Source organism: Nesoenas mayeri (genome assembly GCF_963082525.1).
Source record: "Nesoenas mayeri genome assembly, contig: SCAFFOLD_157, whole genome shotgun sequence".
Lineage (NCBI taxonomy): Eukaryota > Metazoa > Chordata > Aves > Columbiformes > Columbidae > Nesoenas > Nesoenas mayeri.
Window position 1 is genome coordinate 1 of NW_027659952.1, and position 24,541 is coordinate 24,541.

General features: G+C 43.1%; 1 pseudogene across 1 annotated transcript; it reads left to right on the forward strand.

The window, feature by feature from the left end:
- The first annotated feature begins 4,706 nt into the window (after nucleotides 1–4,706).
- LOC308052639 (rap1 GTPase-activating protein 1-like) lies at nucleotides 4,707–21,804 on the forward strand (annotated as a pseudogene). Its single transcript has 10 exons — nucleotides 4,707–4,850; nucleotides 5,107–5,262; nucleotides 10,219–10,290; nucleotides 10,476–10,562; nucleotides 11,234–11,368; nucleotides 12,918–13,064; nucleotides 14,301–14,404; nucleotides 16,627–16,740; nucleotides 21,493–21,619; nucleotides 21,702–21,804. The product of its transcript is annotated as a rap1 GTPase-activating protein 1-like (transcript).
- The last annotated feature ends 2,737 nt before the right edge of the window (nucleotides 21,805–24,541 follow it).

Consider the following 24,541-nt stretch of genomic DNA (forward strand, 5'->3'; position numbering starts at 1 on the left):
CGGGGTCTCTGACTGACACGCTGTCCAATTGTGTTTGTGACACACACTCTATCGAATGGTGTTTGTGACACACACACTGAACAAAGGGGTTTGTGACACACACACTGTCTAAGGGGGTTGTGACACACGCTGTAAAACGGGGTTTGTGACACACACACTGTACAATGGTGTTTGTGACACACACAGTGTCCAATGGGGTTTGTGACACACACACTGTCCAGGAGGGTTTCTGACACACGCACTGTCCAATGGTGTTTGTGACACACACACTGTCCAATGGGGCTTGTGATACACACACAATTAAATGGGATTTGACACAGACACACTGTCTAATGGTGTTTGTCCCTCACACGCAGTCCAATGGGGTTTGAGACACACACACTGTCCAATGGGGCTTGTGACACACACACAGTTGAATGAGATTTGAGACAGACACACTGTCTAATGGTGTTTGTCACACACACACAGTCTAATGGGGTTTGAGACACACACACTACCTAGGGGAGTTTGTGACACACTCGCTGTCCAATGAGGTTTGAGAGAGAGACACTGTCCGGGGGGGGTGTAACAGACACACAGTCCAATGGGGTTTGAGACAGAGACACTGTCTAATGGGGATTGTAACACACAGACAGTCCAATGGGGTTTGAGACATAGACACTGTCCAATGGTGTTTGTGAAACACACACTCTCCAATGGGGTTTGTGACACACACGTTGTCTACGTGGTTTGTAACAACCACACTGTCCAATGGTTTTTGTGAGACACACATTATCCAGGGGCGTTTGTGACACACACACTGTCCAACGCGGTTTCTGACACACACTTTCCAATGGGGTTTTTGACAGACACGCTGTCCAATGGGGCTTGTGACACATACAGAGTCCAAATGGATTTGTGACACACAGACTGTCCCATAGGGTTTGTGACACGCACAGAGTTTAAATGGGTTTGTGACACACAGACTGTCCCATAGGGTTTGTGACACACACGCTGTCCAGGGGTGGTTGTGACACACACGCTGTCCAATGGGGTTTGTGACACACACCCTGTCCAGGGGCGTTTGTGAAGCAGATGCTGTCCAATGGGTTTTTGTCACACAAACGGTCCATGGCAGTTTGAGACACACACAGTGTCCAAGGGGGTTTGTGACACACATTCTGTCCAATGAGATTTGTGACAGACACGCTGTCCAGAAGTGTTTGTGAGACACACACTGTACAATTGAGTTTGAGACACACACACGGTCCAGGAGGGGTTCTGACACACACACTGTCCAAAGGAGTTCCTAACACACATTGTCCAATGGGGTTTGTGACACACACACACTGTCCAATGGCGGTTTGTGACACACACACTGTAAAATGGGGTTTGTTACACACCCACTGTCCAGTGGTGTTTGTTGACACACAGACTGTCCAGGGGAGTTGTGACACATGCTGTCTAACGGGGGTTTTGACACACACGCTGTCCAATGGTGTTTCTGAAACACACACTGTCCAAAAGTGTTTGTGACACACAAACAGTTAAATGACGTTTGAGACACACAGTCTAATGGTTTTTGTCAGAAAGACACAGTCCATTGAGTTTGAGACACACACACTGTCTAGGGAGGTTTGCGACACACTCACTGTCCAATGGGGTTTGAGATAGAGACACTGTCCAGGGGAGTTCGTGACACACACATAGTCCATTTCGGTTTGAGACAGACACACTTTCAAATGGGGTTTTTGACACACACACTGTCCAATTGGTTTCGTGTCACACACGTTCTCTAAACTGTTTTATGACAACCTCACTTTCCAATGGCTTTTGTGACACAGACACTGTCCAGGGGAGTCTGAGGCACAAACACTATCCAATGGGGTTTGTGACACACACAGAGTCCAATGGTGTTTGTGACACACACACTGTCCAATGGTGTTTCTGACACACACGCTGTCCAGAGGGGTTTGTGACACACACATTGTCCAATGGGGTTTGTGACACACACTCTCCAATGAGGTTTGAGTCCCACACACTGTCCAATGGGGTTTGAGACACACACGCCGTTCAAAGGGGTTTGTGACACACACACAGTCCAATGTTCTGTGTCACACACTCGCTCTCCACTCGGGTCTGTGACACACACGCTTTCCATTGTGGTTTGTGACACACACACAGTCCAACGGGGTTTGTGACACACACACATTCCAACGGGGTTTGTGACTGACATGCTGTCCAATGGGGAATGTGTCACACAGACGGTCCATGGCGGTTTGTGAGACACCCAGTGTCCAAGGGGTTTTGTGACACACAAAATGTTCAAGGGGAATTCTGACACACACCCTGTCCATGGGGGTTTTTGACACACACTGAAATTTGACTGTGTATGTGTCACAAACCCAATTGGACAACGTGTGTATCGCTAAGCGGCTAAGTGCTCGGCAAGTAAGCTACCACGAGGCATGTCGTACGGAGAAAATACCAACAGATCCTCGGTCCACACATTGTTTCTGATACATGCTTGAACGCAATACGTTCCTGCACGCTGTGGCGTGAGAAATGCAGGACTGGGCAACGTCGTGCAACACGCGGAACGTTGAAAACAAACGGCGCAGCTGTGCACTCACTCCAGCTTAAGAACGAATGGAGCCCGCACCAAGGCACACGCATGTGGACAGACAGTGGTTTGTAGACACAAACGCTTTCACGCACACGGTCGTCCAAGTACAGGGACATATCTGCAGGTACCCTCCAAAAGAATATTCTCGTGCAGCCACGTATGCGTGTTGCAGTACGCCAACCATCAACGGACGTGTTTACCCTCAAGCACGTCGGTACGCTTCGCTTACGTCTTTCTGCCCATAGATGGGAGTGGGCGCACTTGCGGATGTGTGCATATGTGTGGCCAGGCGTTTGCTTACGCATCAGTTTGTGAAAAGGTAGGTGCTTTTCTCTAGCTGCGTTCGCGTGCACGAGGTGGTGGGTGCACATACCTGGGAGCATGTGGAAAGATTTCTGCTTGGTTTTCAGTGGGGAATCGTGTGTGTTCCCGTGGACAAACAGAAGGCGTAGCAACTAGGTTCCGGCGCAGAAAACGCAAGTTTTCCCATGCGCTCTCTTTCTCTCCCTATAGCGAGTCGTGTATAGAAACCGCTAAGCCTGCGATCCGCAAGTAAGCTGCCACGAAGCATGCCGTACGGAGAGAATACCAACAGATCCTCGGTCCACACATTGTTTCTGATACAGGCTTGAACGCAAATACGTTCGTGCTGCTGTGGCATGAAAGACGTCCGTCAGAATATGTGATTGCGCGCACCAGTGAAATTGCTTGGTTAATCCATTCAATCCTGGTGTGCGGGGTTTTGAGAACTGGCTCTGTGGAGTCGTCTGCGGAAATGCCGCTGTCGGAACACGCACACTCGGTTGTTTACCAAAATATAGGCAGACGCCTTTTACCACGTCGTTTAGCATGCAGAGGGGTACGTCTGTTCCGAAGAGACAACGGAAACGCGTGTGCACGCATAGAAGAAAAACCCGACCAGGTGCCTTTTTGTGTGAACATGAAACAGCCGTCTATACACTCGCAGACACGCGAACGTGCATCAATGCAGTCACACAGCCACCAGCTTTTGAGCACAGGCTCTGCTGCTTTTGGCACTCTTCAGGCACACTCCTGAAAGCCGCGCACGCTGCTGTTCATACGCTAAATGGCGTCTTCGGAAACATTTCTCCGGTCGATCTACAGCTCTGATTCCTTCTCGTGTTACTGAGAAATGTCAGCGCAGGGAATCCGTCTCTGTCGAGCACACGTCAATCCCTCTTCGGTTTTCCCCTCTAGACTCTGCCTTGATGATTTCCCTGGTCTCTCTTCACTGGAGCAGTCATGGCTGTGCTGTGTTACACACAGGCACAGCCAAAGCACACCAAGTGTCGAGAGGCACACTCCGCTGAGCTCAACACTAGCACAGATGCACATGTGCGACGAAATCAGTTCACATGCTTGTGGAGAGAAAGACATGGACCCACACGCGTGCAGAGCGACGGATAGATACAGCAGGCGCTAACGAGCACAGACTGACTTACACGCAGACTGTCCCCACACCAACAGGGACCGCTCTGCAAGTATCCTAGACGTTGATTATCGAATCAACCACACTGACCTGTGCCAAACTCCCAGACACTTACACGCAAGACACAATCTCTCTGACAAGCACACAAGTGTTTGCTCTCAGCTATAGATCAGGGACAATCCTGCGCAGTGCGCCCTGTTGCTCTTTCGCTTTAAGGCATGGTGTGTTTCGTTTCTCTTCTGGTGTCTCAATCTGACCCACAGTGGCAGCAGAGAATAATTTTATTTGACTGTGCGAATGTAAGTTTGTTTCACAATAATAGGGGTCGGTATTGTTTCAGTCTCTTTCTGTGGGGTAGCCTGTCCTTTTGGTAGTTCTAAAATACGGTTTGTGTTTCTCAGAAGAATGCCAAATAAAGTAGCTCCTTTGAGGATTCCTGGTTTAGCTTCATAGCTTTTAGCGAGCATGTTCATCAGCAGAAACATTGTGCTGCTTCAGGCAGTGCATTTGTTTTGGGAAGATGTGATGCCCCACTATCAGTGATTTCTTAAAATCACCTTTGATAATATTGATGTACCAAGGTACTGTTACTGATATATTTTCATTTCTTTCCACTTCCTCATCTCTGTCCTGCCTTATCTATGGTGTGGTATGGATTTGCTCAGGTTTCGGGGAGGCTTGGATGTCACTAGATGTCAAACAGGCACTGAGTCAGTGTATACAAATTTCCGAGGCAAGGAGATCATGTTTCCTGTGTCTACAAAGCTGCCCTTCACAGAGGGAGATTCCCAGCAGGTATTGGAAGGGGAACTAAGGAATTCAGTTGTGTGGCTAAGAGGGGAGGGGTATTCAATGTGGGGCTAGTTAGAGGGGCGAATGCCTAATTGCATAACAGTGGGAATTATAGCTGGAGTAATGGTAAAATTAATTGATGAGGGGTTTGGTTCAACAGATGGACTGAAGATGTTAAATAGACTGGTATTTAAGGGCCCATTGTACTGTTCTACTCTTTTTCACCTGCCTTCTCACTTTATTATTTTTCTGTCTCTAGCTTCAGCGGAAGCGTCACATTGGGAATGACATTGTAGCCATCATCTTCCAGGATGAAAGCACACCTTTTGTCCCTGATATGATTGCTTCTAATTTCCTACACGCTTATGTGGTAGTTCAGCTCACTCATGACACAACTGGGGACACTTTCTACAAGGTGAACAGAGCCAATAGATTCCTCTGTACTGATTTGCTGATATTGATCCTTGAAGTGGAAACCTGTTCTTGGGCTTTTGGAAGAGGTGCGGATTCAGCCAGCTGTCATCCTAACAGCTCTGCTTGCACTTTTAGCAAACTTGATCAATATGGAATATTAATGGTATTTATTTCTTTGGATCAATTTTCAGTGAAAGGCAATAATTAGATCTATTACCAGTAGACCTAGAAATCCAGTAGCTGCCACCATCTCTCCTTGCCCTTCACACACTCTCTGTTCTCTGACCAGGAGTCTCCAGTCTGCTATGCTGTTCTCTATTCTATAGGTTCACATAGGTCCTCCCTATTTAGTGTGGCTGCTGCTATTTAGCAATCTCTGTTCATGTTTGTTGAGTATTCAGATTTCATAAATACATTTTTATCTGGATGGGGCTAGGAGGTGAGGCTGACAAAGACCAAGATTCTGGAATGCAAGTGTTTTACTGCAGGACTGCTTAGTGCCTCTACCTAGCAAACAGAAAATGAAAGAGTAATTCAATCAATTTATTAAGAATCTACACATGGAACTAGAATATACTTGTATGTTTTTCAAAGGGGCTGATGAATTTCTGAAGCTTAAAGCTTGGGAATTGAAGCAGGACAAATTCAGATTTTTTGTTGTTGTTGTTGTTTACATCAAAGAGCACAAGGAAAAATTTATGCCATTTTGGGGGATGTATTGCTTGCATCATATAAGTCAGGTAAAACTCATTCACCTAACTGAAAGCTATGTCTGCATTGCTCATGCTGCAGAGCACAGCGCTGAGAGGTTGCCCTGCCGGAGACTGCAGCTCAGATGCAGCTGGTTGGCCTAATCTATGGAATTCAAACCAGCTACATCTGCTTCAGGGGATCCCAGAACAGGATTCCCATCTGTCAGGGAAGTGCTACCTGTTTAGGCCCTCCAGTTGAAAGAAGCTCTACTAGAAAACCAATTCCCTGTCTGCAGCTTTTGCACACAGCTCTTTCACTGTAACATGACTCTGTATGGATGCCTATGTAACTTTATGCTCAACTTTCAGTCATGCTGAGAGAGAAGAAAATATACAGAAACTCAGGTTCTGTGATGTTTCTATTGTAGAAACATTTTAATCAAAGTGCTATGTCTCGTATTATGTAGAAATGTTGATTTGGTCCTTATGCCTTGGAAATCTACAAGAACACCGAGAATATAAAAATTTGGACAGGATACCCATCTCTTTTCCCACCAACAAGTGTGCTGGGAGTGGAGTAACCACCTTCTATTGTTCCTTGTGCTATGGGGAGCCTGGTATATATGATAGCTTCATATTGATCAGGGACATAGCACAAGGAACATTGATAGCTTCATGTTGATGAGGGGCATAGGGTCCTAGTTCTTGTCTTGCTTTCTGTTTTATAGGGCACAGAAATTTACTGGATTTCATTTAATGACATGAGAAAGAGCTGGGGAAGGTTACCGTTTGTCTTGTCTCTTCCTACTATTGTTTTCATCTTTCCCTGTCTGCAATGCCATTGTTTTGGTTACTGTAATAGGGTTGCCTGTATCATTTAATGAAATAGTCCCAGTCAGGACCCTAGAGCCAATGCAGGATTTTCTGTAAAGGCTTTTCAAAAGGGCGTTTAACTCATTCTGCCTTGAGAGTATTCTAGTACTTAAGAGACTGAAGGAAAATTTTTTTCCATCCATTTTCCCATTTACTTAAGCTTTAGTGCCTTGTGGTTAAATTGGAATATTAATGGCATTTATTTATTTGAATCAATTTTTGCAATGAGAAAATTAAAATCATAGAATGTCCTGAGTTGGCAGGGACCCACAGGGATCATCGAGTCCATCTCCTCCTGTTCCTGCATATGACAACCCCACAGATCACATTGTATGCCTGACGGCACTGTCTAGTCTTTTCTTGAATATTGACAGGCTGTGACACCTCCCTCGGGAGCCTGTTCCAATGCTCCACTACCCTCTGGGTGAAGAACCTTTTCCTCATGTCCAACCTGAACCTCCTCTGGCACATCTTCCTGCTGTTCCCTTGGGTTCTGTCATTGGTCACCAGAGAGAAGAGATCAGTGCCTGCCCCTCCTTCTCCCCTTGTGAGGAAGCTGTAGAGCCTCCCCTCTGTTCTGTCCCAACAGATGGGATGAGGGATGAGTTAACTCTGAATGCGACACACGCTCTGACTCAACAGATGAGACCAGGTGTGAGTTAACTGTCGGTTAATTCTGTGCGGTTATGTGAAGTGAATGACAGACAATCACTCCAGGGGTCCAATTCAGTTATGAGTTTTACTAAAAGTATGTGTTGGAATACTAGTTACAGCAAATAGTGGCTTTGCAAAAATAGTTTATGATATCACAGAACTTATCAATACATTAACAGCAAGAGTCCTACTACGAGCCATGTATTGGCAACCATTAGTAGCTATAATATGGGACTTAGAAGAATCCAACAGCAGAGCTTAAGATAATGTTACTCTTATATGTTCAAAAGGAAGAGAGAGAGAAAAAGAGTGGTACAGAGGGAAGGAAAACTAAGGTGTAAGAGAGAGAGAAAGAGAGTAATATATCACCATTCACAGAAGGAGAGACAAAGAAATGGGGGTATAGAAAAAAGGAGAGGCGGAAAGAGCAGAGAGAAAGGAAGAAAAAAACAGATGAGGGATCCAGTCACTCTTAGGGCTCCACAGCATGGATGATGAGATGTGTGTATGCCCTCCGGTGTCCCGCAGCGAGGATGCTGGGGTTTGTAGTTTAGGAGGGCAGCATCCTCCGATGTCTAGTCTAGTTCCCGTGGTGAGGCTGGTGGGCTGAGGGTCCTCAGGATGGTGGATTCCCTATCAGTGCTGTTTTAAGCGAGCTTTTTTTATAGCCCTCCGAGTAGAGAAGAGTCTGCGGGGGAAAGGGGTGATTGCGAAAGATCGACAAGTCTCGACAAATCCGGGGCCATGTTGAAGGGTCTGAGCTTTTCCCCTTTGTTTGCCAAGCTGTGCATATCAGAAGATGGAGCTATGTACCCTCCAGCTCATCCCCCACCTCCAGTATTGGCCAGCTGGCCTGGGCTGTGGCTTGTTAGCTTGTTGTTGATATGTAAATCGCAGTTCACCCTATACTGAATGTGTCATCTCCTGTGGCTGGATGAACTAGTTTCGCTACAATGTTTTCAGCCATGATCCTTATCAATACACAACACCCTCCTCCAGGCTGAACAAACCAAGTGACTTTAGCTGCTCCTCATATGGCTTCCCCTCCAAACCCTTCACCAACTTTGTAGCCCTCTTCTGGACACTCTCCAGTATCTTTTTTTATACCGTGGTGCCCAGAACTGCACACAGTGCTCCAAGTGAGGCCACACCAGTGCAGAGGAGAGCGGGACAATCACTTCCCTGGTCCAGCTGGCAATGCTGTGCTTGATGCAACTCAGGACATGGTTGGCCCTCTTGGCAGCCAGGACACACTGGTGGCTCATGTTCAACTTGCTGTTGACCAGAACCCTCAGATGCCTCTCCACGGAACTGCTCTCCAGTATCTTGTTCCCCAGTCTGTATGTACAGCCAGGGCTGCGGTGCCCCAGGTGCAATATCTGGCACTTGCCCTTGTTGAATTTCATGCAGTTGGTGATTGCCCATTTCTCCAATTTGCTCAGATCACTCTGCAGGGCCTCTCTGCATCTGAGAGTGTCAACAGCTCCTCCCAGTTTAGTGTCATTGGCTAACTTAGTATTCCCTCAAGTCCTGTGTCCAAGTCATTTATGAAGACATTGAACAGCACTGGCCCTAAGATGGATCCCTGAGGAACCCCACTAGTGACTGGTCACCACCTGACATAACCCCACTTACTAGAACCCTCTGAGCCCAGCCCATCAGCCAATTACTCACCCACAAGTGTTTTTCCAGCTGTATGCTGGACATCTTGTCCAGGAGGATGCTGTGAGAGACAGTATCAAAGGCTTTACTGAAATCCAAAAAGATCACATCGACAGGCTTCCCTTGGTAAACTAGGTGGGTAACCTTGTCGTAGCAAGAAATTAAGTTTGTTAAGCAGGACTGTGTTGTCATTCAGATGTTTTTCAGTAACTTCTAGAATAATCTTCTCCATAATTTTGCGAGGCACAGATATGATGCTGACATGCCTGACAAAATGCAAGGCAGGATTTTAACTGGTAGATATCTATTGGGAGGGTGTGAGAGGCCTTGTAATTAAGGGTGCTGGCCTATGATGTGAGAAATCTGAACTACCACATCAAACTTGGCAAAAAAAAGCCTGTGAAATATTCTTAATTGCTGTGTGTATCTGGTAAGATAGCTGTGTATAATTACAAGTAAATGGTGTGAAGAGCCAACTGACTATATAAAAACTTCATTACAGTAACTTTTTTGGCATTGATATGTCGGGTAGGAGCACGGTTAAAAAAAAAAAAAAAGACAAAAAACCACATGGATATCCTTATCTCTTGCTGAGAAAGTGCTTTTGTATGTGTACCATATGTGTCTCAGAGAGGTGGTGTCACTGAGATACTCCCCTCACTGTGCAGTGTAGTTCCACTGAAAATTCTCTGTCAAAAAAAAGAAAAAAAAAAGATCACTATAATCACATTGACAGAGGTTCTTCTAGTGGAGGTAAATCTTGCCGGCTGAATAGAAGCTTTTTTTTTTTTTTTTCCAAATATACTGCTTGTTATTAAAGATTTCTAAAAACCAATTCACTTTATTGGTTTTGTTGCTTTTACTGTGTGCACATCTAGCTGACTGAATTTCTGGAAGATAAATCAGCACATTTATTCACTGAGTTCAGAAAGAGCTGGATGCATGGGATAACATATTTGAGTTCTTTTCGATATGTGAATTATTCAGGAGGGATCAGATATACCATAGTAGTCTGAAGGCTTTGATAGTCTCACTTGTGTTATGATACTTATTTTTTCCCCCTTATATTTTTTCAGGTTTCAGTCACAGCCCGAGATGACGTCCCCTTCTTTGGACCCCCTCTGCCAAATCCAGCCATATTTAGAAAGGTTTGTTTCTCTTGTCCACTGTTAGATGGCAGGGTAATATGGTACATACCCTTGAGTTCTGAGTCAGTGTTGTCAGTCTGGCTACATGACTTTGGAGGTCTAAAGAGCAGAAAGGCAGAGCTTTTCTCATGTGATATTTTTATTATTGTTTTCATTTCTAGTCTAGTCTTCATCCTGTTTTGCAGAGTGCAGAGTTTCGTGAATTCCTTTTGGCCAAGCTCATCAATGCTGAGTACAGCTGCTATTGAGCTGATAAATTTGCTAAATTAGAGGTGGGTCTATTACCTTGTTGTTTGCATTAAAAGTTATAAAATTATATTACTGCCAGATTAAGAAAATACAGTATAACTTTTTACTTCTACTTCTTATTTTGTGTTGCTTTAAAAAGGAAGATGAAATGTTATGATACTTGGCTATGTGATACTTCCTTTGTATTTCACAGCAGGTGTGATAGAATATGAACAGGTACCTCCTAATGTAAAGATCTAATCCTCAAGTAAGAGTGGGAATAAGATGCATGCATTTTGCTGGAGGAAATTCTGTTTTAGCTGAAACTCAGTATTGTGCTGCAGGATGTGTACTGATCTCACTGATTTTGGTTCAAGGTACTAAAATTCTGTTCCAGACTCTGCTGCTTACCTGATCTAGAAAAAAATGCCCTCAATTCATGCCTCTTTTTCATCACCTGTAAAAAAAGTACCGGTGTCCTTTATGACTTGCTTTAGAAAGAGTTTAAAATGGCTAGGTACTATTGTAATATGTTCCATAAAATCTAAACCACTAAAACCACATCTAAAACCACTTCATACTGTTTAAAATAATCTTCATGATGTTTGGTTTTGTTTTTGTTTTTTTAAGACAGACGTGAGACATTGCAAAAACAGGAAAAATAATCCCTCCGCCCCCAATAATAGTTGTGTTTTCATTCCTAATGTTGACGCAGGAAAGAACTCGGAGTGCCCTCTTGGAGAGCCTTTTTGAGGAGCTGCAGCTTCGCAGCCGCAGTATGATGGGGTTGCCCATAGGGGAGGATGACAAGATAGAGAATGGCAGTGGGAGCTTCCTTGAGAATTTCAAGGTGAGCCATAGTGGATTGATTCCTTTACCCAGTTGCTCATAATTTTCTCAAGCTCATTGTGTGTCCCTCCAAGGAATATTCACCCTGCTGGTCAGCTGTGCTTAGGGTGAGACAGAAGAAGTCTTTCAATCCAGCAGCCTTTCTCTAGAGCATCTTCAACTGTCCTTTGCCATATGTCTCAAGAAAAATTTTTCCCCTTCCTGTGCGCCTTTCTACAGAGCTACAGTGTGGCTTAGGGTGGAATTCCTTATTGTCCCTAAGAAATGAAATTCTTTATGCTTCATGCTGTCGTCTAATGTTAGACGAGGTGTCACTCCATGACTTACAGAAAAAGGAATGAGTGTTTGCAAGAGGAATAGTAATACCTAGTAGCAAGCAGCTTTCAGTTCCTACAGCATATCTCTTTCACTTAATTTTCCTCATAACTGAAATATTTGCAAGAGCCACTGCAAGAGCGTTTCTAATGTATCTGTGAGTGTACCATCTAGAGAAACTGTGATGCTTTACTTACTCTCTAAAAGCCAGAGATAATTTACTTTCTTTTGTTCAGTGTAGATTACACTTTGTTCTTTTTCTTTTTCTTTCTTTTTTTTTTTTTTAATCAGGTGGCAGAACTTATTTTAAAAGTGATCAAGATGATACGAGATAGGAAAGTTTTTGTACAAACAGGAAAACTGAGTTTTGAACTGAGAATCTTATATCATTTTCCTATCTACTTTTCCTCTCCCACTTCTGTGGAAGTGCCTCACCACTTCTTTTGTGTAAGTTAGCTGTCTGGACAGAGAAATACGTTATTTCTTCAGATGACCATGGTGGGCTAGTTAGAGTTGTTAAGGGCTGTCAAACTAATCCATTTACATATAGTTATATGCGTAGCTTTGGTCAGAACTGGGATGCTTTGATGAGGTGTGTTTTTACATACAATTAGTCTATCCTGCCTTTGCTGCTAAACAGGAATTTCCTACCCATCTGGGTCTTACACTAATTATCCCAAAATGTCCTTTTCTGACTTATAGCAGATGCTGTGATTTGCATGTCATGTAGACATATGACCTTTGCAGAAGGCTGGAAAAGGCTGAGTAAACTCAAAAATAGCTTTTTCAGATGCTGCAGACTTTAGTATGGCTCCTTTCCCTTTGGAACCAACACCCAAGTTCATGCAAGACTGAACCTTACAGTCTTGAATAGGAGTTTGATTTTCTGTTTTGTAGCCTGTACTGGGTAAGAATTCTTCAGATTATGCTGTCTTATCCAATCTGCTGGGATACTGGTAGGGAATCTCTATTTTTTGCAACAGGAAAAGGGAAGTGAAAGTAGAGAATAAACTTGAGGAAGAGATCTCCACTGGCAGTGAGCTCCATGAATTGGCTAGGACCAAAAATGGGTAATATCTAAGATGCTGTCTTCTAGGAATTAGGATTTCTGTGGTTTTGGTGCTGGTTTATCACACCTTTCCACCCAAACTGTGGTGCTTTTCCTACTGCTCTACTGTGTGCAGGTCTATATGTGTATCTGTGTTTGTTTGTTTCCCTGCTTCCCCACTGTTCAGCGGGTGATTAGAGGCCGCAGCCAGAGCCTGGATACCATGGGGATATCCATGAGAAAGCAGCAGCCAGCCACCCTGCCCAGCCGCCCAGCTACACCTGGCCTTGCCCTCAGCCAGAGTGTCACCGAGGGCCCTAAGGCCATTGCTGCGGTAAGGTATTTGAGTGGGCTGTAAGAAGAAACCTGGCATACCTTTGTGAGCCATCCATACATTCTTAGTTCTCTTTCCCTATTAGTTTGTCCTTTTGTCTTTCTGTGAATGTCTTTCTGTTGTACAATCCCATCTCACAAGTGGTGACAGCACGTGTTGCAATCTGTTTTGTCTGTGCCTATCTCTAGCCTCAGTTCATATGTAAACTAGAGCTGAGATTGATGCAGACTGGGAGGAGAAAGCCAAACATGATTCTGCATCAGATATCTATCCTGGATTAGATCCTGTATGTTGCCATACCTTAAAAAAATGCATGTACTGTGGTTTGACTAGAATGGTGCTGTATTCTCATATGGCAAGAGCTGAGAATATAAAGACACTAGATCTGTTCCATTTTCTTCAATTTCACCAATCAGATTCTTTTCTGTAATATAAACAGGTGTGCAATGCTTATTCAAGGTGCGTTTTTGCTGTAAACATAATTTGTATGTTGGGAACAAATAGCAGAGTTAATAAAGTTTGGGGTGAGAAAGAGTGAATATTTCTAGTCACTATCAAAGGCTTTCTTATTTGATAAGGATACCAAACGTATGTGATCAGTGTGAGCATAACAAATCCATGACAAATGTTACCAGAAAAGGATCCATGTTTCTGATACTGGAATTATGGTCACTTTGGCCAAAGTGCATCTAGCTGATTATGGTCTTTGCACTAGTGATGTCAGTATACAGGCAAACTACAAAAACACATCTCTGAGTAAGCCAAGAAGGTTCCTTTCAGTATGGAAATTTATTGGTGACAGTTTCCTCAGTTGTATGCATTCCTTATGTCAGCACAACTAATTCACAGCGTAGTAATGATGAGTTTGCTGCCTCCTTCTCTCCTTTAACTTCTATTTTTCTCTGCCTTCCTGATTCTGCCTCTCCTTCTCTCATCACATGGGGATACCTCCCTTCCTGAGCCTCTTTCTCTGTATAGTGGCTGTGTATCTTGTTCTGACTTTGTTTCTGTATCTTTCAGTCTCTTTCTTGTACCACCTTTGTAAGCCCTAGATTATGTTTCTCACTGACAGAAAGTACTCCTTGCACCAGTGGAGCTGAGCTGTTCTATTGTATTGCAAAGCAAAGGAGAGGATCTGGATCCACATTGCAAACTCTCTTCCATGCTTTCAGTTCTCCACAGTGTTTCCCGTCATGTTTCCCGCTCTCTTTTCTGTCACACTTTCCTTTTTTCTAGTCTTTTGCCTTGCCTGGTAGGAGCCCCTCACGTACTCGAGCTAGCTGGTTCCATGGGCGACGGAGTAGTGCCATTGGCATTGAGAACATACGGGAGGAAAAGAGGTATGAGCCGTGGGAAGATGAGACAAAGACAGAAAAAAAAAAAAAAACATAGAAGGAGATGAGAAAGGGGAGATAGAAAGGCATGTATAAGGACAGAAAGGTAATTGACAGGAATGAGTATGGAAATGGAAATGGTTGGAATGGGAAGAAAAGCCTCATTATGAGTTAATGGAGAAATGGACAATTGACAGAAACAAACAAAACAAAAAGGGCTCTTTGTAAAGGAGAATAATCAATATGAGTGGAAGAAGGGAGGAAATGGGTGGAGGAACATAGTAATGTCACTCTTAAATATTGTGCAATATGTTCCAGGACTCCTGGTTCTCCTGTTCTGTATTCATCACTTTCAGATAACAATCAGATTAAAGGCTTCTATTTGGCAAGGGAGAATTGGGTGCTTGGTTGGTTGTTTGGTTTTGTGTCAAAAAGTTCAAATAGACAAAACTTCTGATACCTTGAAAAAAAAGGATTTTTTAAAAAAAGCTTTAAGTCAAAACAAATTAGATGGTGTGAGAAATACTTAAAGGGTAACATACAGGTTCAAGGAGTGATTTGGCATATTTGACAGAATTTTAACCATTCAAAAGTTGTCTGTTGGTCACAAGAGATTTAGTTAAATCAAATTTGTCTCAGTTCTTGCTGAGGCTCCTTTTCAAGATTATACAGAGTTTCAGAAGTCACATGAGTGCTCTGCATCTAATATACATTTTTTCCAGGTGCAAGAATTCCGGGGGACAGCTTACAGACTCAGCGTAAAAGGGGGAAAAAAGCTATCTTTAATGTGGAAAATAGTGATTTCACAACAGGAAGAATTACTACATTTTCCCTTCTAGGTATTCCCTTGGACCTTTCTTTAATGAGATGCCTAGGACCTAATCTGAATAAAAATAGTATAGAATACAGTATAGAACCTTCTTTGAGAAAAATTAAATCTGAGACAACTTCCATGTAACAGTCTAAGCCAACACAGTAGCCATAGCTCCTCACTACTTTGAATAGTTTTGTACCTTATGCAGCTGCACCTGCCAACCCATTACGTTGTGTACAACATTATTCACTATCCCCTTAAAAGATCTGTAAAAGTTTTCTACAATAAGGAAAATCCCTAGATTTCTTTTCTTTCTGTTTTGTTTTTGTTTGGTTGGTTTTTGTTTTGGTTTGGTTTTTCCCCTGGCCTTTGCTAGGAGGGAATTGGTAAGTTATTTGGTTTATTTAGCTTTCCTTTTGTTTATTTGTAATCGTATTATAGATATGAGGAACAGTGAGCCTTATCTTGTGTTCTGTGAAAAACTATTTGGTTGATTCTTGAAGGTGCAGTTTAACCAGCAACTGGTCTGTTCTAATGGTTCAATGCCACTGAAAAGCAGTCCCACTAACTCTTTCAACTACCCAATCCTGTCCTATTCCTTGTGATGGCTCAGATGTTCAGTGAACTCTTCATGGAACTGATTCAGCCCATTAATCTAACAGAAAAAGTATCAACTTTCACTGGATTGTCTGCCAGGTTCTGCCATGAACTGGTTCATGGATGAGTCTGATGGGTACCTGGGCTGATGGGAAGTACACTCAGCAAGAATGGGGGAGACTGGAGCAGTCTCTCTGGCAGAAGAGAGATTAACACACTGTGTGTGACTTCACCCTGAAGCTGTAGTTTAATGGTATGCAGGCTCTGACAGCAGAGCTGACCCAGGAGGAACTTTGTGAGCTCCATCACTGAAGCCACAAAACTCACCCAAAAAAACCCTGAGTTTTCCGATCCTTAATTAAACATGCCCCACTTTTCAGTTACTTACACAGACAGCTTGCTTCAGAAGTATCTTGACAAGTACTAGTAGCAACAAAACTATTGTAACCCTCCTGAAACAGAAATTTGCTGGATCCTTTTTCTTTGTGCAATAAATACATTAACTCTCTAATCAATCCTAAAACTTTCTAAGACCAATGAAATGGGGAGGGTAGAAGAAAAAGAGGAAGAATTAAAAGAGAGTACAGAAATTAATTTTAACTTTTATATCAATTCAAAAGGAGCTTAAAGCTGGCCATTTCTAATATATTGCCCTCAACAGGTCACATGTGAGGAACCTACTCTTCTCAACACAACTGTACTTTCATGTGTATATGAAAGATCCAGCTTTGTAATTGTGGCTGGTAAGAAAGTGTTAGAATAGATAGTAGTTAACTCTGACCATGGGGTACAGCTGGTTTCTATTTTTTCCCAACAGAGGCACTGCAGAGAGGATACGGAAGGTGCTGGACAGTCCAGGAACTTTCTTTGACCTGAAGTCTGATGGATCCTCCAGTCCCAGCTCTCCAGAATTCCCCAGGAGGATAAGCAAGTGAGTTGAAAATAATTTTATTATTTGAAATACACTCAGTGTGTCTGGTATTGACTTAAGCATGGTGCATGTCTTGCTCTCTTGGAGGATTTACTAAGATTGCCCACACCAGGCATTGCAGTATCTTAAAAGTTGTATGTCTGGCCATGGAACAGTAATTCAAGCATGCAAGTAAGTAAGTCAGCTTTCTTAAACAGCCAGTGAATAAAGATTGAACCATTTAAAGGTGATTTGGCTGTATCTTTACTGTAATGTTAGTTTGCATCCAACAGGATACACAAAGCCCTAGCAGTTCAGTTGTCCATGCTTACTCATGTATTTTTTTCCTCTGTAGTTTACTCTGGGTTGATTTTGGAGCTTCATGGAGAAGCTTGGACAAGGGTTTGTTGGAATGTTGAGTTGTGTTCAAGTTCTGCCCCTTCAAGCAGGATTCACGCTGCTGCTCCAAACCAGTCTGAACTACTAGTCTGTTTTCAGTCCCCCCAAAGTGTTACAGTGGGGTTTCATGTGTTGCACCTAAGTTTCATCGCTAAAGTACGCCATACCATACCTAGTGTACTCCTGCAAAATACTTCACGTGGTAGTCTGCAAAATAGTTCTTCAGTTTCTGGTGGTCAAAAACTATATAAAAATGTACTTTCCTGGTAGTGCATCTTTGCTGTTGCTAAGCTGCATTATGCTGGGATGTGATCCTATCTAGGATACTTCAGGACTTAATGGAAACTATACATTTACATTTACAAGATTCCAGAGCAGCCTGTCTCTAAATCCAGGACTGCAGCTGACTTTCTGGAACAGCTTGCCACACCTGATTTTTTTCATGAGAACTTGGATGAGACCTGTGGCAAAAAGGGCACTGAGTACTTTGTAGTAAGGCATGTCCCTTTCTCAGGACTGGGGCTGCTCTAGGAAACTTTCGGGAAATGCTCTAGAGCCAGGCCTCTGTGTTGCTCCAGGTGCCAAGTCTGATAAGGAAGGGCCTTCCTTCCAGGTAGATCCAAAGCTCCATAAGAATTGCAGGCTGGTGACTATCTGCAGTAGTTCAGCTGTGCGACTACCCAAAATGTTGTCACAGCCAAGGTGCAGAGTTCTGGTAAATATGTTTTTGTGATACTAGTTTTTGGTTTAGGTGGGTGTCCAAAATTTTGGTGGAGGATGAGAGCACAGCTAGGAGATATAGACCATTTAAGATGCTAGCTCTGGCAGCAAAGGATAAGAGAGAATGCAGGACATGGAATCACTGATTGGTCAGCAACTCCTTCCAGCCTTACCACATTATTCTACCTCCCCATCCTCATACTGCCTGGGACCTTGTTAATGAATTAGAGGTTCACACGTGAAGGACTCTTGCTCTGATTAGGCAGATGAAGTAACCTTGCATAATCAGCAAGAATTCTGCCTAGTAAGAAAACATCTCATAATTTGGTTAGTCCTGGTTAGCATACTGTAGAATGTGTGCATGTCCTGGAAGAAAATGATGAAGCTTCCTTGACATCTGTTCCTGATTTCTACATTTGATGGCGGGCTTCATCCACTTCCCAGCCCCCAGTGTCTATTCATCAGCTGAGGTGAACCAGATGCAATGGCTGTTTCAAATTGATATGACATGCTTTCAGAGAGCAAACATACCATGGGATTTCACTGACAATACTTGCATGAATATTGTTTATGCACATGAGGCATGACCTGTACGATTTGGCAGTCTATTTCTGTCACCAGGATTCTCTCTGAGCATCTTTTTCCAGTCCTGGATCCAAAACCACTTGTACAATCACCAGAAGAAGTCTTTTCACAGTTGTGGTAGTTTAGCTCTTTCCTGGACAGTTTGTTTACAAGGTGGGATGTAACATGGAGTTTAGTACAACTGGTGATTAGCCAGAGTTAGAGTTGTAATTTCAGAGTTAGGGACCAGCCCATGTACAAGTCATAGCTTCTGCATCATAGCTGGGACAGGGAATCAAGGACATGGAATTCCACCACATAGAGCGCACTATTTTCGCCAAAACAGTATTAGCACATTATTGCAGTAACAGTCTAGGAGTTTAATTCTAACAGGCTATCTCAAAGATAGTTCTACTGAAATAGTATTGTTCATTAATTGTGAAGCCACAAATCAGGATTGTGATATAGGCATATTTCTAATGCAAAAAGAGTTCCAGCTGGTTCTAGAGCAATTTCTGCAGCCCATATTAAAAATGTCATCCCTGGCAGTATGTCAATCAATCCGCTCCTGGTTCTCCCCAGGGAGTAGTGTCACAGGAAATTTCTCTGTCACAAAAATGTTCAGCATGTTGCTGCTGGTCTTAAATAATAATTACAGATTCTAGACCGAATCAAACCCTTAGTCCATGTTGTGCTAAAACCAAGCTGGAAATAATGTAAAGGGAACACAGATTAATTCTTTTACAGTAGCGCTCTCTTTCCTCACATGCTGATTGCCAACACACCATTCTGCAGTGATTAGCTTGCAGTCCATGAAACTGCATTGTTCAGTTGGGCTTCTCTACCACGTGCAGGGACAATTACCCTTAGTTTTTCTGCTTTACTGTCCAGGTAGGCTTCCAAATAATCCTTCTTCCCATGGGACAGACTTAAAAGAATGAACCCCGCCTAAGTAACCACATAGCAAACCTCCTCAGGATCAGATGGCTCTCTGGGTTGCATCTGAAAAATCAAGCACTGTACTGTGTACACCCAAATCCTAGGAAAAGTTTTTTTGTGTTTTCCATCCTTAGACTCATCTGAGTAGGGACATCAAGCCAATCAAGCGCGGACCAGATGCTTCTCTGTCATTGGTTACCTACTGAAGATACTGGCAAGACTTTTGGGGTGAAATGAGAGCCTTGGCTAAGAGGAGCATGAACTTACTTAGAGGACCTCAAGGACTGTGGAGAGACCAAGTGGCACCATGTAATGCTCCACTGGCAGTTCCAGGAGCAGGAGTCCTGGGAAAGGGACGTGTCCAGATAACTTCTATTGGAGCATTTTGGCTCTAGCCCATTCCCATTGCCCAGTTAGCAGCCATTGAAACAGCCTCTACTAGTGATGAGGGAAAGAGGCTGCTGCTGAGTGCCTCTCCTTCTCTTCCCCTCCCCTCTTCTCAGATGAGCCAGAAGAGAACAGCTTGGCCTGCAGAAGGCAAGAGCAGACAAACATCTTTCCACCTCTGTCTCTACTGTCTTTGGATGACATAGGTCAGTAGGTGAGGATGGAGAAACCTGCTGAGGAAGGATGCTGAGAAGGAGATACTTTGTAAAAATCTGGGCTCTAACTCACTTAAATTCATGTTATTGATTTGCTCTGCCAATAGAGAAGCGTGTTGGTCTTCATTTCCTCCAAAATATATTTCCTAACCTCCTGAGGAAATACCTTTGGCCTATATTGGCCCTGTCTTTACTGTTCTCCCTGTTGCATGCTGGCATGTGATATGCCTGGGACTTTAGGTTTCATTACTGCTTGTAGGTCAAGACTGGCCACATTTTGCAGTGTTTCTGAAGGAATAAACATATTTAGTATCTTGAAGGTGTCTTATCTTTCTTGCCTCTCCTAGCTTTTTTGGGTTTCTTAACATTTTTAAGCACTCATCTCTCTCTTATTGGCTGATCTCTTCTGCAGGTAGTGAGTATTTCACCATAAATGTTAGGTTTACATGCACAGTGCACCTTCCACCATGTGAGCTTATCAGCCTCATGAACTGCTCTTTCTCCTAGATGACTGTAAGCAGTGGATCCCAAATTCTGAGCTGGGAGAAGCTGACCTAAAGGGTCCTTTTTGACAGATATGAAACATGGTATATATCATGGCTATCTCAGTGACCATGACATTTGAGAGAGTGGCAGTCAAGTGATCCAATAGATTTTGCTTTGAATGTTCCTATTGTAATGGCCCTGTGGGAGCTAAAAGTCTAGTGGGATGGACCTACAGGAGCCTGGCTACTGGCAGCTGTGCACATACAAAATCACCAGGAAGGGCATCCTCACCTAGGTATGTTCCTATCTGTAAGCAGGAGGACCTTTCTGACATGTCTGTGCAAGAGCTTGACACTCAATCCTAATGGCTTGGCACTGAGACATCCTAAAATAATGCAGATCTCAGTAATTTGTTTGTGCCTTCCCATTGCTTCCTTGAATTTTCTTAGTTAATAATTCTATAATACTGGTTAATGTCTCTAAGTTTTCCTTACTCCTCCTGTTAAAACTGTCTGGAAACATAGCAGTAACAATTCATAAGCTCTACGACATGAAAAGTGTGCTTTTATAGCTTCCTTGTACTGTCTGGAATTTCACCAGACCAAACACAATAGGCTGAGAGTGGATGTGGGTGGCCGAGGCTGGGTAGTGCCTTGCCTTTATACTCAGTTTAACACCTCAACATGTTGTATTTAGGCTTCTAAAATCTCTAATCTCCAAAGTGAAGGCATCTGTTGATTTTAATGAATGTCTAGAGGTTAACAGTGCTTAAATGCAGGTGGTTTGACTCACTCTGCTTGAAGACACTTAGGTCTGTGACTTAAAAATTCAGTCTTGTCCTTTGATTATAGTTATCCAGCATGGAAACAAGAAGTGGTGTTTCTGCTAAATGAAGTAGCAACTAGAAATTAAGGAATGCAAGCCAGTTCACCAGAATTGGAAAAACTAGCTGTGGATGAATAATTTCCTGTTGCTGACTACTATATGGTAAAGTTATGTCACAAAAAGTGCAAGCCTATGTGTAACAATAAGCCTGATAATGTTGAATGCTTACATTTCACAGAATGCTCAGGAGTCAGACTTCAGGATACTGCGTGATGCAGCCATTCTCACGTTCTTCATCCAGTGTAAGCAGTTGCTGTAGTAGTTTGAGGGAAAATGAAACATCTGAGGAAGAGGAGAATGACAGGGTGGGTGTATGAACTCTAACAGGCTACCCTCCCTGATTTTACCAAGTGCTTTATTAAAACACGTCTTCTTTGCCCTCTCCAGGAGCTGAGGTGCTCTCTTAAGGGCCTTCCAAAACAGGATTCAAAGGTTCAGACTATGTGGCTGGATGACAGTGACTGCACACCCAGTACTTCCAGCTCACCAGGTAAAAAAGAAAGAAAGAAAAACAGAAAAAATCCTCTGGTTATGCTTCTAGAAACATATGTGATGTTGAGCTACAATCATTTTGGAAAATCTTTCGTATGCCATCCTTGAGATTTGGGAAAGCATAGGTAGATAATAGGCTGAGAGAAATGGGAGAGAAGCCAGCATGCAAATCCTAATGGGGAATGGAGAATGGGAAGTGTGTTCCAGTAGCATGAATAAATATTGCTGTACACACTGCAGAAGGAGCTACAGTAGATTGCAAAGAATGAGTGTGTTCCTGTGTGAGTGTGTTCATGTGTTTCTATGGAGAACAAGCAAGAACAGAACAAGCAAGGGCTCAGTTAGCTTTAATTTTCTTAGGACAGTCTCAAGATGATATTCGAAAGAAATTACAGAAACTGGAGGGGGCACAATTACGAGATCTGGATGTTATGTTAGAAACAGCCTGGAAAGTTAATAATAAGAGAGAAAAGGAACAGTCAAGGCATTATCAGCAAGACCTGTTGTCCAAGGACAAGGTGGGGGAGTAGGAACAGGAGTCCGTGGTAGATGAATTAGAAACGGTCAAGGGCGTGGTTTTCGGAATGTTCAGGGAATTCCTTTGGGACCTGTTGTAAAGCTTGGTTCAAATCAATGTGCTTATTGTAAGCAGCAAGGACACTGGAAAAACGAATGCCCGAACTGTCCCGGTTCCATGAGTTGGGTACCAAATGCAGTAGGAAATGCAGTACAAACTATGGTGCTGGGGGAGTATAGTAATGACAGCTGACTATATGAAAGCACAAAAATGGATACCCAGAATAAGGAGCCCTTAGTGACGGTACAAGTGGGAGACCAGGATGTGAGATTTTTTGTGGGCACAGGGGCTACCTATTCTGTGCTAAATTCCTTACAGGGAACAGTAGGTCATAAAACGACAACGATTGTTGGTGCCACAGGGAAGGAAGAAGTACGGCCATTCCTACAACCCTTAGATTTGTGTTTTGGAGGAAAGGAATTAACCCACAAGTTCTTATATGTTCCAGACTGTCCAGTTTCCCTTTTAGGACGGGATTTATTGACCACATTGGATGCCGTAATAACATTTGAGGATGGAAACCTGGTAATGAAAATTCCAGAATCTAAGGTAGGACAAATTCTGTTATTAAAAGAAAACCTGGTAGTGAAAATACCACAAGCAGTGGAGGAGGCTGTGATGGACTGACATACCTGGGAAATCAAAACCAGCCCAGCCTGTAAAAGTGGAACTGAAGGAAGATGCCAAGCCAGTACAGTTGAGGCAGTACCCACTGAAACTAGAAGCTAGGTTGGGCATAGTACCTCTAATTGAAAAATTCTTGAAATACGGTATTCTAGAGGAATGTGAATCAGAATATAATACTCCAATTTTTCCAGTAAAGAAACCTGATGGTAGTTATCAATTAGTCCAAGATTTGCGGGCTGTAAACCAGATCACTAAGGACATTTATCCGGTAGTTGCAAATCCATATACCTTGTTAACATCTGTGAAAGAGAAATATAAATGGTTTACTGTACTTGATTTAAAAGATGCCTTCTTCTGCATACCCCTTGACCATGAAAGCAAAAATTCCCATTGCCTTTGAATGGGAAAATCCACACAATGGGAGGAACACTCAATTAACCTGGACACGCCTTCCACAAGGGTTCAAGAATAGCCCAACCATCTTTGGAAATCAACTAGCCAAGGAACTCGAGGAATGGACTACAAAAGGTCATATCATGATCCCTCGACAATGGTATTTGTTGCTACAATATGTAGATGATATTCTGATTGCGACTATGGGAAAAAGGATAGAAGTGTTTGTATCCCATATGGTGACAACAGTATTGGAACAAAAGGGGGGCCATTGGCTTTCCTCAAGCAGAATGATGAAATACCAGGTAATTCTGACAGAACAAGATGATGTTGTTCTAAAAATTACTAACCTAATGAATCCTGCGGAGTTTTTGGGTGCAGGTACTGAAGAAGGAGATCTGGAACATGATTGTGTGGAAGTCATCGAATACACCCATGCAAGTCGTCCTGATTTGAGAGACACCCCGCTGGCAGAAACTGACTGGGAACTCTTTAGTGATGGCAGTAGCTTTGTGGAAAGTGGAGTACGGTATGCAGGATATGCGATCACTACTGTCAAGACAGTAATTGAGGCCAAACCCTTACCACCAAACACCTCAGCACAAAAAGCGGAATTAATCGCCTTGACTAGGGCATTGGAACTCAGTGAGAACAAGAAAGGTAACATATGGACTGACTCAAAATATGCTTTCGGAGTTGTTCATGTGCATGGAGCCTTTGGAAAGAGCGGGGACTGCTCTCTTCACAAGGAACAAACATTAAATACCAGAAGGAAATACTGAACTTGATTAATGCCATTCAGAAACCATCACAAGTTGCTATAATGCACTGTAAAGCTCATCAAAGTGGAACATTGAAAATTATTGGGGGAAATCAGCTTGCTGATCAAACAGCTCGGTCGGTGGCACGGCAAGTGAGAACAATGGTGGGTCTTGTCTCCCAGAAGGTAAGAGCAATTGATTTATTACCTTCAGAGCCACCTAAATATTCCATAGAAGATGAAAAACTTGTAAGTCTAGTAAGAGCCAGCAAGAATAATTCTGGGTGGTATGTAACCACCAATGGACAAGTTGTGGTGCCAAGCACTATTATGAGAGGAATACTTCAGACAGAACACCAGGAGTGTCACTGGGGTGCA